This window comes from Pteropus alecto, unplaced genomic scaffold, assembly GCF_000325575.1.
Source record: "Pteropus alecto unplaced genomic scaffold, ASM32557v1 scaffold53, whole genome shotgun sequence".
Taxonomy (NCBI): domain Eukaryota; kingdom Metazoa; phylum Chordata; class Mammalia; order Chiroptera; family Pteropodidae; genus Pteropus; species Pteropus alecto.
In genome coordinates this window covers 6253946-6267278 of record NW_006434366.1, presented here as the reverse complement: position 1 = coordinate 6267278, position 13333 = coordinate 6253946, and positions in this window count along the sequence as shown.

The window sequence follows — 13333 nt, the reverse complement described above, 5'->3', positions numbered from 1 at the left end:
CCCGCCGCTGGGCCCCGCCGCCCCACGCCGGCTTTCCTCCACGCGGGGGCAGAGTGGGGCAGGCCGGCCCGGGCCGTGTGCAGCCGCGTTACAGTAACAGCGGGACCTGCGGTGCACACGTAGAGAGCGAGGGACGTGACCACTGCACGTGACAGTGTGGCAAAAGAATCTCCGCGCTGCATGTGTTCTAGAAGAAACCGGAAAAGAACAGACTCTGCCAGTCTCCTTACATCAGCGTCGGAAACGCTGTAGTTGTCCCTGTGCGTCTCTGTTTGCACGTTCCATTTCCGTTTCTAGTGGACATTATGAGAAGGAGAAGGGAGAGGCGACACGTGCGATGGAGTTTGTTTACGTTTACTCCACGGACCTTCTGTTTACTCTCCATTTCCGTGATCAGCGTCTCTTTTATGCCCTCGTTCAGCTTTCTCCTTCAGTGATTTTTGCTACATTCTTCCCAGAGTAAAGTCACAAATCTTCAGCCCGTTGACGTTTTTTGTTCTCTCCCACACGGTCTGTGCATTGCGGTTTTCACAGGTCTCCAGTTCATGTGACCTTGATGCATAGACACTGCTTTCTGGGGTTGCTTTCACCACGGGGCACTTTTCCCACGCCGACATTCCCGTGGGGCCAACACCTTTCGCAAGCCTGTTAGAGCCCTGTCAGCTTTTAAAAAGGTTCACCGACCTTTATGATTGCACCGTGAGACACGATTAACGCATGCGTTATTGAAACATATGCAGGACAGAGAGAGGCTCTAAAAAGGCATAATTATGTAGATTGTTAATCTCTTTCATTTTTGTACAATATTGGCTCATAAGAAGCCACTGTTGTCCCAGATTATTGCTGAAATCTAATTTCGTTGTACCGTGCCATCCAGCAATTTCAGTGTAAATAGTTGCTCTGTGAGAAGTCAGTCATCTGATTAGGAGGCTGGGTTAGTTCGACATCTGTGTGATCCACCCACCTTTCTCCTGAAACTCCTGTGTTTAAACAATGACAGCGTTATAAGATTATGAAAAAAAAAATCAAGGCTCTTCCTTTTATAGGTTTTTTTATGTATATGTTTTGTTTGGGAAAAATAATTTCAGTCTTAAATACATGCATTTACAGACAAATGCAAATGTAATTGGCAAGCAAATGTAAAGTTCGTTTAGAGGAAATCTAGCAGCTACAGTTTAATTAGCATCTACTGTATTGTGGCACCATGCATACGCACTTTGTTATTTTAGACCGATTGTAATTTTCACTGTAGTGAAACTCTGCAGTATCTAAACCTCTAAACTCTGCAGTATGTAAACCCCCCATTCCATGCCCGTTCGCAGATGAGGAGACTCAGTCTGAGGGCGTATGACAGACGAGACCACGGACGTGGTGACCCCGGCCGTGCTGTGTGTGGGTTCTCGTGGTTGACAGCGGCCTGCTCAGGGGTCTGGAGCCCCACTGTCTCCAGGCCCCACTGTCGCTCCAGAGGGAGGAAGGCCATCAGGCTCAGTGAGGGCTTGGGACACTCGGGCCTGATAAGCGGTGGAGGTATTTGTCGTTAAGGCGAAAATATGAAATAAACGTCGACGCACTGGACGCCGCCCTCAGGACAGAGGCGCTGTCCGGGGTGATTAGTTCTGCGGCAGCGTGTGAGCCTTAGTGGCATGGGAAACGGGGCCCCTCACGTTTCGCCGGGGTCGCCCCTAGCCTGAAACGCGGTGATCGAGCGGTGGCCCCCTGGCCATTCTCTCCCGCGTTCGCTGCCGCCGGGGCCCAGCCGCCAGGGGTCCCCGCCCGCCGCAGCCGCTCCCTCCTCCGCACCCTCCCCCGCCCCAGGCGTCAGTGCTCCGGCCCGCGTCACCTCGTCCTGCTGTTGGGTGAACACGCCGCAGTCACACGGCTCACCCGGCTTCCGTTATTCGGGATGGAAGCTGAGTGGGGAGGCGTGTGCCCCCCACGCCGCTGTGATTTCGAGCAGGCTTCCTGGCGACGTAGCGCCCGAAGGTCGGCGGCCCCCGTGCTGAGCTGGGAGCGTCTGGGCACCTGGCTGGGTGTGCTCTCCCGCAGCGGGGTGGCCTCGTGACGACCCGGACGTGTCCCCGCTCCGAGGGGTGTGCTCTGTGACGACCCAGACGTGTCCACGCTCCGAGGGGTGTGCTCTGTGACGACCCGGACGTGTCCCCGCTCCGAGGGGTGCGCTCTGTCCCATTCGCGGGGCGCACGGCCTCTGTGTTTCACGCTGCTTCTTCACTCTCTCACGAATCTGCAGGTGCTCAGGTCTGTGCGAAGCACCGCGGGGCGCGGGGAAACGTGGCTGATTTATGCGCACGGCACAAGCGAGCGTCCAGCAGCTTGCCCGCAGTGGGCTTTCCGGGTGAGGAGCGGACACTTGTCCCCCCAACCCCGCAACTCGGGGTTTGCCCGACTCCCCTCCCTGTGCAGCCCGCTGAGGATGACGGGTCAGCTCTTGATTTCGCGTCCAGGACACCCCTCTCTCCGGCCAGTGATGTGAGGTCGCAGGAGCCGCGTGCAGGTGGAACACGGGGGTGTGAGCCCTCGAGTCTGACTCGGAATCGGGGAACGCAGGGCGCTCTGAGCAAACACCTTGACTGAAAGTGGGTCACCTGGAGCCCGAGCCGCTGAGAAAGACAGACGAAGCCCAGGGACCCCAGCCCAGACCAAATGAGCCGAGTTCAAAGGACGCGTGTGGCTGCCCGTGACAGGCTGGACGGGTCTGAAGTGCGACCACAGGGTCGGCGTGAGCTTGCAGGAAGGAAATGGGACGTGGTTTGTCGAGAGGGAACCATTAGGGAAGGTTTAAGGTTTTAAAGAAAAAAGTTCGTGGCAGAGCCCCCAGATGGCAGTTGCCCCAGAGGGCGAAAACAAAGACTCCAGCTCTGGAGCTCCTTTCCTGGAGCCCTAGAGAGAGAAGATGAAGAAGTAGAAGCCCCTCCCCCCGCCCCCCCAGGCAGGAGAAGGCGCCCGGCCCCCGGGTCAGGTGGGGAGCAGCCAGAAGGTGGGGGGGGACTTGCCTTTCAGGCTTTCAGAGGTCCCTTGAGGCGGGATGTGACATTCTTACAGCCTTAGAAATTCAGCTTGTGTTTGTAGGATAGGAGCTTTCTTCTCCGTGATTTACAGAATAGGGGAACACCGTCTGGGCTTTGGGGATTTCCTTTTAAACGCTCGGTTCTCGCGGTGCGTGTGCCGTGGTTTAGAACGGGGGGTCGCCATGCATGTTCCGTAAAGGGCCACGTAGTAAAGGTGTCCACCTGTGGGGGCGGGCAGTCTCTGCGGTGGCTGCTTGGCCGTCATCGGCCTGTGGCGTGGAAGCAGCAGGAGGCCACGTGGAAATGCACGCACAGCTGTGTTCCAGTAGAACTTTACTTACTAAGACAGGCGGCCGGCTGGGTTCGACTCACAGGCCATCACGTGCCACCCCTGTTACAGGATGTCGTTTAGCTCAGAGTCACGACATTGTGGTGACTTAATGATGGCCACAGAGGCTGGGGGATTACAGGCATTGGAGCCGAGTTTCAAATGACGGGTCAGTGACGGCCCAGTGTCCCAGGCTGCTGGACTCGGAACGATTCAGATTTCACGAGTGACTCATGAGACTTTTAAGAGTCGTGGGTGGTTCTCAGAGGTTGACATGTTCTGACTGTAAACGACTTTTGGAAACATTGAATCGTAATTATGCGTGTGTACACACGCACACAGACACACGCACACAGACACACACAGACACACACACGCACACGCACACACACTCTGAGAATTATTTGGGGAGGAACCACGGTAAGGTAACGGATTATTAAACCACCATGACCTTGCTGATGTCACAGAACCTTGTCAGTGACCACAGCCCGTTATACTCCTTGTTGCTGCAAACAGCGTGTTTTTTGTTTTTTGTTTTTTGAAGCCACGTTGTAAAGTTATTTCACTTTGTTCTGTTTTCCAGCACTCTCGGGAGATGAGCTATCAAGCCAGTCCTCACGGCGGCATCGCGGAGGGCAGGACCGAGCGCGTGGACTGGGAACTGGGGTCAGTCCACGTGTGTTTAGCGCGGCCCCTCGCTGGCCGTTGGGCTTCGGCACAAGTGACCTGACTCCTGTGAGCCCGTGGCTTCGTCTGTGCCTGCGACGAAGCAGATGGCATGTGTGCAGTTTGCAGCGCAACCAGGACGTGGCGACACGCTCGGTCACGGACCCCTGCTGATACACGGCGCTCGTGAGGTGGGGACCGCACCCGCCACTTCCCGTTACCTCTGCCGTTGGCGTCGTGCTGGTGAGGTGGGGACCACTGTTTTTCCAGCCGGACCACCCTTCTTCACACTTCTGGCCGTTTTACTTGGATTTCCCCGTGGTGTCCGGCCGGCCGAGGGTGAGCCGCCCTCACGTCTGGCTGCGAGTGTAGGCATAGGACCTGCCTTGCCCCAGGAGGAACTGAACTATAGGTGTGTGACCCCTTTTCGGCGAATGAGAGAGAATTCCGGGACTTTTCTTTTTTTTTTGGAAGGCGAGCTGAGCGCGTGTGAGCCTAGAGCTGCTGGCAGGGATGCTTGTGGGAAGCCGTTCCCGCCCATGAACTTTTCATTTGCGTGAATCAGTGAATGTTGTTTTGTTTGTCGCTTTATCCATCTTGAGATGAGTTTCCGTCCGTTGTAACTGAGTGGATCCCGATGACCTCATGTCCGCTAGCGGGACAGAGTCTATCGGACGATCAGCGTCTGAACTTTAGTTTGTTTTTTTCCCGCTCTTTGGTGGAACAGCGCAGATGGTTGACTCCCTCCCTCCCTCCCTCCCTCCTCCTCCCTTCTTTCCTTAATCTTATTCTTTTATTTTTGACCTCACGACTCACAATTCACAGTGATCCTGTGGCAAGACCTAAACCTTTTATAAAGATCAAACCTTTATTTTGTCAGCTGAGATCATGGAGGTCTTGATAAGGTTTTCTTCAAGGACATAAAATCAGTGTTAGACCTGGGGGGTGGGGGGGACATTAAGGGCCAGCCTGCTCTCCCCGCCCCCCTAGGAGATGTCTGCAAAGGGCAGTGTCCTCAGAGAGGAAGTGACCTGCCCCAGGTCACATAACCGGGCCCCGCGGAGCTGGAGTTCCCGTTCAGCGCATAGGGACCGGCCTCGCGGGCCTCCCGTCTGTGCCACGTGAACCCAAACAGGTAAGATTTCCTGGGTAACGACAGGAAGTCGCTGCGGACGTGCCCGTCTTGCACGCCCCACAAAGTAGAGCGGCACAGGTAGCAGCGTGCGCGTGGGGGCGGGGAGGAGCCTGACGCGGCCACGGGAATCGTCGGCAGCGTTTCGCTCGCCTGGAAGGCTCTGCGGCAGCTGCGGGCCACGTGCGTGCACCTGGCAGCCTGACGGGCGGGCTCGGGACCTGGCCTCAAAGTGAGCAGGAGACGACCGTGCAGTCGTTACAGCGCGGCCTGGGGAGTCCCTTAAGCTCTGCCGGAAGCTCCTCAGCCTCAGCCTCCTCACCGTGAGTGATGCTAGCAGCTTTCCCTGAGTAACCTGCGTGAAGACCAGACGCGAGGCTCTGTGAGGTAGCAGGGCTGGGCGGGGCACGCAGCCTCGGGAGCAGCCTGTGGGCTGGGGGCCCGAGCCCCCGAAATTCACTGCTCACCGTTCTGGAGGCCGAGGCCCAAGATCAAGGTGCAGGCAGGTTGGTTTCTACTAAGAGGTGCTGGTTCTAGCTCACCGGTGGCCGCTTCTTCCTGTGTCCTCACCTGGCCGTTGCTCGACTGAATCTATCTCAGTGGCCACACCTGTTAAAAGGAAAAAACGACTCTGCTGCTTGTTGAAAGGTAAAGCAGACTTTTTCAGAATTGTCAGGACAGCTGTAGGGCCGTGGGTGTCACAGCACGGGGAGGGCCTGGGCTCGCTTTCTGCTGCAGCAGAAACAGAGGGACATTGTAGCCCAGGGGCACGTGGGGTCGGGATGGAGAGTCACTGAGGAAGGGTCGGGGCCGAGGGGGTTCGGGGCGAACCGACCTAACAGGGTCCTGGCTGGAGGCAGACTGGAGGCAGACGGCACCCACGGTGGGGAGGACTGGGTCAGATATGGGCAGGTCGGGCCTCTCAGCACGAGACCGTGCCGAGGGACCAGGGCTGTAGGAAAGGCAAGGCCTGGGCAAGACGGGGATTAGGGGCACCTGACGGAGGTTTGGCCGCGGGGGGACCGTCAGCCGTCGCGCGCTGACCTGACCCTAGCGGCCTTCAGAGATGCTGTCCCCAGGTGCCATCGCAGCGGGGCCTGGGGCGTCAGCGTGTGAATCGGGGTCACAAACATCAGTCTCGGTCAGTAGTCCGTTTCAGATGAGTGCTCGTCTTCAGGCTGTTAGGATTTCCATTCTGTGCCGCAGCTGCTCGTAGCGCAGAGTTCAGCCGTGGCGTGTGCCGGCTGCCGAGCTTCCTCCCCGGCCTCGCCGCGATGCTTGTCCACGGGTCTGGGATTGCGATGACCCCCTCGGGTACTGTGTCACGGAACAGACTGCACGATGACAGTGCGTCTGAAGTGGGTGACAACTGCAGTCACTGCGCTTGCACGATAATAGTACAGTTAAAAACAAAGAGGCCACCGTCCTCCCGAAAGACCCACGATTTCAGGAAACCAGCGAGTCCATTAGTTTCTCTTAATGATCTGACGAACACCGTCTCACACGTCACAGCCTCCCCCGGGAGCCCTGAGAGGGCGGATGAAGCCTTCTATGCCTCGGCCTGCATTCTGTCGTGTGACGTGCAGCAGTTCCTGTCACGGCATCAGACATCGGAAGGGTCACTCGGGCGGGGGACAGCGGGACGCCTCGCAGTCGGGTCTGGAGAGAACTGTGCGACGGCCTTTCCCCCAGATGCGAAGTGTTCCTTGTGAGCCAGGTGGCAGGGGTGGGCTGAGCTGCTGAGGGGACGCGGGTGCTTGTGGGATGGGAGCGCCGTGGGCCCTGCGCCTGGCAGGCGTGGCCCCCTCCGGTCACACGTCCGTGCTGCGCATTTATCGGGCCTCCCGCCCCGTCCCAGGCAGCACGTCGTGACTAGGGCCCCCTCAGTGACCGTCCGCCTTTAGCATGATGGTTCTCGAGCTTGGACATGCCTGCGGGCCACCCAGGAGCCCCCCGCCCCAGCCTGCAGGGTGGGGGTGGGGTGGACACCACGCTCCCAGGGAGCAGCAGGGTCCCCGCGGGGTCTGCACTGCCGATGGGACTTCCTGCGTTGGCGACCGTTCCGTGCCTGTCTGACAGGTGGCCGCACGGGCGTGGCGGCTCTTTGGCCAGGAGCAGGCTCCCTGGGTCTGACGCCTTCCACACCCACCTTCCATCACTTACTAGCGTGACCCACGGGGGCTGGCGTAAGGGTTTGAGGGCCTCAGGCCGCTCATCTGTGAAGTGGACATCGTCATGGCAACAGCCCCTGTTTCGTGGGCGGCGGCAAGGCGTACACAGGTAATAGGTTTAAAAAGCTTCGCAGGTGACGGCAGTCGGGCTGCGTCGGTGTTGACTGGCTATTTGTTTTTGTTCGGGGAGCATTTTGTGTGCCGTGCTCTCCAAAGCAACAGTCTTCACCTTTGTGGACGGTAAAGCCTAGTGAGGGGAGATACGCCAGGACCCAGTGAACAAGATCCCTCGGTAATTTATACTAATTCCTAACGACCAGCGGTAACCCGAATGCCGTGACGTGGCAGATGGACCGTGGAAGAGTCAGGCAAAAGCCCAGCTGGCGGGCACTCGGGGCGCTGGCGGGAGGAGCGTGTCCTAAGGCAGCTGCGTCTCTCACCGCGGGCCCCGAGGGGGTCCTCGTGGTTCCCCCAGGCAGAGCGCGGCCGCGTGCCCAGGTCACACGGCTGGGACGCGGGGAGGGCCTGCGGCATCGCAGAGATTGGCCGTGGGGGGCCGAGTGACCGTGGACGCCGGGGGGACAGCGTTCTAGGCCGCGGGCACGTGGTGCAGAGACATGAGTGGGCGCCGGGGCCGTCAGCGGAGGGGACAAGTCCACTGCGGCCAGAGTCGAGTGAGGCAGAGCGGAAGCCGCGCTTCGTGGAGGCCGTGGTCGGACTCGGCTCCTCCTCAGAGTGAGTGCGAGTTCGCTGAACGGTTCTTCAACAAACAGTCCAAACACAATAGGTAAAAAATGCAACAAAACTAACAGAAAGGGAGCAAGAAACACAGTAGCATGCTGACAGTAACAAAGTCTTTTTGGAACATCACCTTTTGGTGATTTCCAAATTACATAACATGAGTACGTGTCACATTTGTAGTCAGAGAGATAAGATATGTTTTCTAAAACGTGGGCAAGTAGCTAAGCAGCCAGAGGTGACACGCTCACTTCCGATGAGATGACTGTCAGACACTTAGTGGCTTAGGTGGCATGTGGGTGTTGGTGGTGGTCACCAAGGAAAGCTCTTCGCTGAGCCCAGACGGCCCGAGTCGCTGACGGAAGTGAGCCCTCCACTCCGCCCCGGAGCTCACTGTCCTGCCTCGCCTGGCACAGCAGGTTCCCGCGGACTCGGCTTCAGGACACGCACACTGTATTATCTCCGACATCAGAAGCTTTGTGTGTGGCTTATTTATGAGCTTGGGATTAAATTTGATCATTTTCAATGTAATAGAGTTGTAGATAGTCTTACATGAAGTTTGGAAGATTAAGTTCATAAAATATTTTGTCCTGTAGGAAAACTATTGTAATTCTATTCTATCTTTGAAATATTAATTTCGAGTTGGGATTTGGATAAACTGTAATTATGTTATAATGATACTTTTACAAGGAAATTATATGACTAGAAGGAGATTTAGGCGTGTGTTTTGCATATGCTGTTATAAGTGTTCTCTTTCTACAGTAAATTCTTTCTGCAGACATTACAGGATGGCTGAGTGCTTCAGTTCAAATAAAGGAAAATTGCGTTTAAAAAGAATACTTTCTTCATCTCCCATCCTTCAGGTGGACTCAGTGCAGTGCTGTGCATCAGGAATCTCCCTGTGGTCAGTGGTCCATGATTCAATTTAGATTAAGGAATAAGAGAAACCGATCAACACAAGTAAAGAAAAGCTCCAGCGCTCGATTCGCCTTCGGGCGTGGGTGCTTCAGACTGAGCCCATCATCAGGATTCTGTCTTTGTCTCTGAGTTTGACTTTCAGCTTCGTCGGCTTAAGTCCGGGTGGCTCGAGACTTCCTCGTGTGTCAGGAAGACGGAAGGCTGTGGGAGCCTAATGTTCCTGTTCTTCCAGTAAAAGACCTGGAGGGGACAGTGAAATCGTGTTCCGGTCACTTCTCCAAAAATCTGGAAGTTCATTCTGGTTGGTCCACCTAACATCATGTGTCCGAACCTGACAAGTCAAAGTAATAGGTGACAGGGCTTGGTGCGCTCCAGCCTGCCTTCCTAACCGGCATGGAGTGAGGAAGGGGCGGGCATCTCTAACAGGAGGCCAGGGAACAGATGCTGAGAAGGTAAACGGCAACACCCGTAGGTCAACTGTCAGCAAAGCCTTTCGTAAGCGTCACAGCAGTTTGTGCTGCCTGACAAGCAGCCTCGCTGACCCCGCCGGCTCTCGAGTCTGTGACTCAGCTGCCCGTTAGGTCAAAACCGCGCACGGCATGTTCCCGTCATGCAGAATGGCACGAAAGCAGAAGAGATGAGCAGGATGGTGAAACGCCTTTAAAGCCCTCAGCTTGCACCTGGGACGTGCACTTTAGCCCAGTCTGTGGGACAAAGCGAATCGTGTGGCTAAACCCAACATCAATGGAATGGGAAGTGTGCTTCACGCGTCAGTGGGAGGTAATGGAGGGTCACGTGACAGTCGGCACAGAACCTGTGGTTCTGATTACAGGGCAGGAATGAAGACCGGAGAGCAGCGAGTACCTTTCTCGTGCTCACCTGAGGACAGAGCCGGCTGTCAAGATTTTTCTCCAGTTCGAGTCTGTAGAGTTTATTATCAAGATCCAAGAAGATACAGCTCATCAGCATTACATTTGTGTTCAAATTAAATTACACGCTAATATCTGTGTATAATTTGTTCTGTAATAGGACAGTAACCAATGCAATAACCAATTTGATTCATGTTTAAAATTATTACTGACGTGTATCCGTATTATAGCTTCTGAATACCAAACTTTATTAAAATCTAGTTCTGGAAGAATTCAGATGTGAATTTCCAGTTTCCAGTTGAGGTTTTTATACCACCTTTGACTTATCCCCTTGGAGTACATTGTCTAAAACCCACAGAGGGAAATTAGGCCAAATTACCAGCACTCTGAGTGCGCTGGGGTTTGATTGGTTGGTGTCATAACTTTGATATGAGCTAAGTGTGTTTTCGCGCAGTCATTTGGTAAATCATCTCAGGAGATCAGAGCAAATTGCCCACCTTGTTCTGCCTGAGGGATAATACAATCCAGGTGAACGATCAGTATCAGTTACACAGAGCTGCAGCTTCTTTGCCGAATACTTTTTCAATTACACGTTTCTGTCTCTTTGTGGACAGATTGGCAGCATGCCCCATGTAGGTCTTTACTGTTTTGGGTAGTTCCAGGCTTCTGGTTTAGAGGGTGTTTGTACACAGACGTGTAGGCATTGCCGCCTCTGAAGAGGAGGGCCATTTTTGTCATTAAAAGCCATGCGTGGTTAAGACGGACACGACGCATTGTTTATGCCCTTTCAGCCTCCCTGCGAAATGCTCCCCTCAGGTCGCCCTTTCCCACCGTGGTCGTTGAAGGGTGGTATTTCATGACTGCAGAGGGCTCTTGGCCGCGTGTGATTAGCACGCTCGGAATGCCGGTGGCTGTCCCATCGGCTGAGTGTCACGCCAGTGCGTCACGGGGGATTTCTCGACCTGGGCACTTGGACATTCTGGCCAGAAAATTCTTTGTTGCTGAGTTTTGCTTTGTGCATTCTGGGTCCTTTAGCAGTGCCCTGGCTTCTGACCACTGGATGCCACTGGCATGTTCCCCGCCTGGGCTTGTGGCAACCAGAAACATGTCCAGACGTTTCCAAATGTCCCCGGGGAGGCCAGACTGCCCCCACTGAGTGCCATTGCTTTCAAGTGGTAGCTAATGAACAGTGACCCGTATTCTAGCCGCCCTGTCCCTCCAACCTGCCAGTGTCCAGCTGTCGGCCTGGAAGTGGACAGAGCGGGAAGATGAGGCAGATGTGTCTCCTACGCACGACACACAGCTCTGAATCTGGGCTGCCGTGAATTATGTTAGGAAAAACGTTTATACCCTTTCGTTGAAGTTTGTCATGTGGAGCTTTATAACGTGGGTCCCCAACCCCCGGACTGCAGACTGGTACCGGTCCTGGCCTGTTAGGAGCCGGGCCACACAGCAGGAGGTGAGCGGCAGGTGGGTGAGCGAAGCTCCATCTGTGTCTGCAGCCGCCCCCCAGCGCCGGCATCACCGCCTCAGCCCCGCCTCAGATCGTCAGGCATTAGATGCTCACAGGAGCGCCGTCCCCCGTGCCAGACAGGTTGGGGACCGCTGCTTTACAGGACAGTGAGGTTCTGGCTGGCCAGGTCTCCCTTTCCTCTCCTTAGAAACGCCTCCACTTCCGTGAAGCGCTGTTCACTTCAGAGGTTTCATGCACGTGTTTTCTCGGCTGCGCAAAGCATTTTAGAACAGATGTCATTGTAACGAACTCCGTCGCGTCCAGGCAGCCTCACCCCGAGGAGGCGGTTTTCATCAGTTAGAAGCGTCTGGGGACTAAGAGCCCTTTGCGCTTCAGAGAGGCGGGTTTGAGGTTAGTGGGATTTAGCTTTTACGATCTCACGTTCTCAGTGGGCCCGTTGGCACCGAGAGCAGGTGACGTTTCGAGACGGCGTTTTCCACAAGCTTACTTTGCCTTTATGTTCACCATTTCTGGAACCCAGAACAGTTTTCTGAGGTCGAATTCTGGGCTCGCAAACAGAAACGTTAGGGAAAAATACCGTGTCACAGAAGGAACACGGTTTTCATGAAGTAAATGGGATTCACGTTCTGACCCGTACCCGATGGCCGTGCAGCCGGGGTCATGTGGCTTAGGGGCTCTGCGTCGCTGTCTCTGCCCCGAGAGCGGCGAGGGACGTTCGGTTGGTGGGATGGGGCGGCCGCCCGGTGGACGGAGGTGGCCGTGCGCATTCTCCACGCGCCCGTTGGCCCGTTCTTCATGCTCGGCCCAGCCGTCTCACGGAGCACCGCTGTCACAGAGCCACCGGGACCTGCCGGCTGTGGTCTGGAGGTCCCTCGGTCCCCCTGATGGATGGTTCCTTTGCTCTAAGAAAGGGCTGGCAGACGTTTCTGTAAAGAGCAGGACAATAAGTATTTTGGGTTCTGCGGGTGGCTGGTCTCGGGGGACCAGAGTTTGTGACAGGGCCGTGGATGTGTAAACGTGGAAACGTGTAAACGTGTAAATGTGTAAACGTGGAAACGTGGCTGGGGCCAGCGGCACGTCCTTGACACGCACCGTCCTGGGCGTCCCTGCCCACCGGGGCCCCTGGGCTCTGCCACTGCCAAGTGCCCGCTGCGCCTCGGTGATCCCGCCCCTGCCACCCCCGTTTCTGGCTTTCTGCCCTGCACCCCACCCGTCCACACAGGGCGATGCCGGCCAGGGCTGGGTGCCCGGTTTGCACTTTCCACCACTGTGGGGCCTCCACCTTCGCAGGGTCCAGGCCCTGGGTTATGCGGTGTCTGCCACCTTCCAACTCCCTCTCCTCCCGCTCGTCACCGCCTGCCGCCATCTCCGTGAGTCGGGTGCCCCGTCCAGGCCCCCAGGTGGCTCCCCCTGCCGCAGGGGCGTCTCCAGGCCCCGCCCCCCGCAGAGCCCGCTGCGTCTGTCCTGCTCTGTGTCTCGACGTCGGTGTTTCCCGTGCCATGGTTTGGGAGCTTCTGGCAGCTGCCTTTTAGTCAGAATGACTGAAATCAGCATAAACAATAAAGCCAGCCCCAGACGCGGGGACGGTGTGGAGAAGCCGGCTCGCTCACGCCCTGCGGGTGGGGTACGGCATCGCACGGCCACTCTGGGACACTCCTGGGCGGGTCCTTACGGACCTAAGACTGCCCAACTTCCTGGGCACCACCTTGGTTCCGGCGTCCATCCTGGTGCGGCAGTGACCGGCAGTGGCCCGCAGTGACCGGCAGTGACCGGCACCCGTGGGGCAGCCGCGGAAAGGGAGGCCGGCACCTCGGCGTCAGCGCCACGACTACATGCGTTTGTCACGTCGTCTGCAGCTAAAGGTCCAGCTGGAAACGCCCGCCCGGTCAGCCCTGGGACCGGCGATGGTGGGACAGCTGCGGAAAGGTGGGCGTCGGGCACCCTGCGCGGGGCCGAAACCCCATGGCCGCCCCCGGGGCCGCAGGTGTCAGAGTCGGGTGTGGAAGGT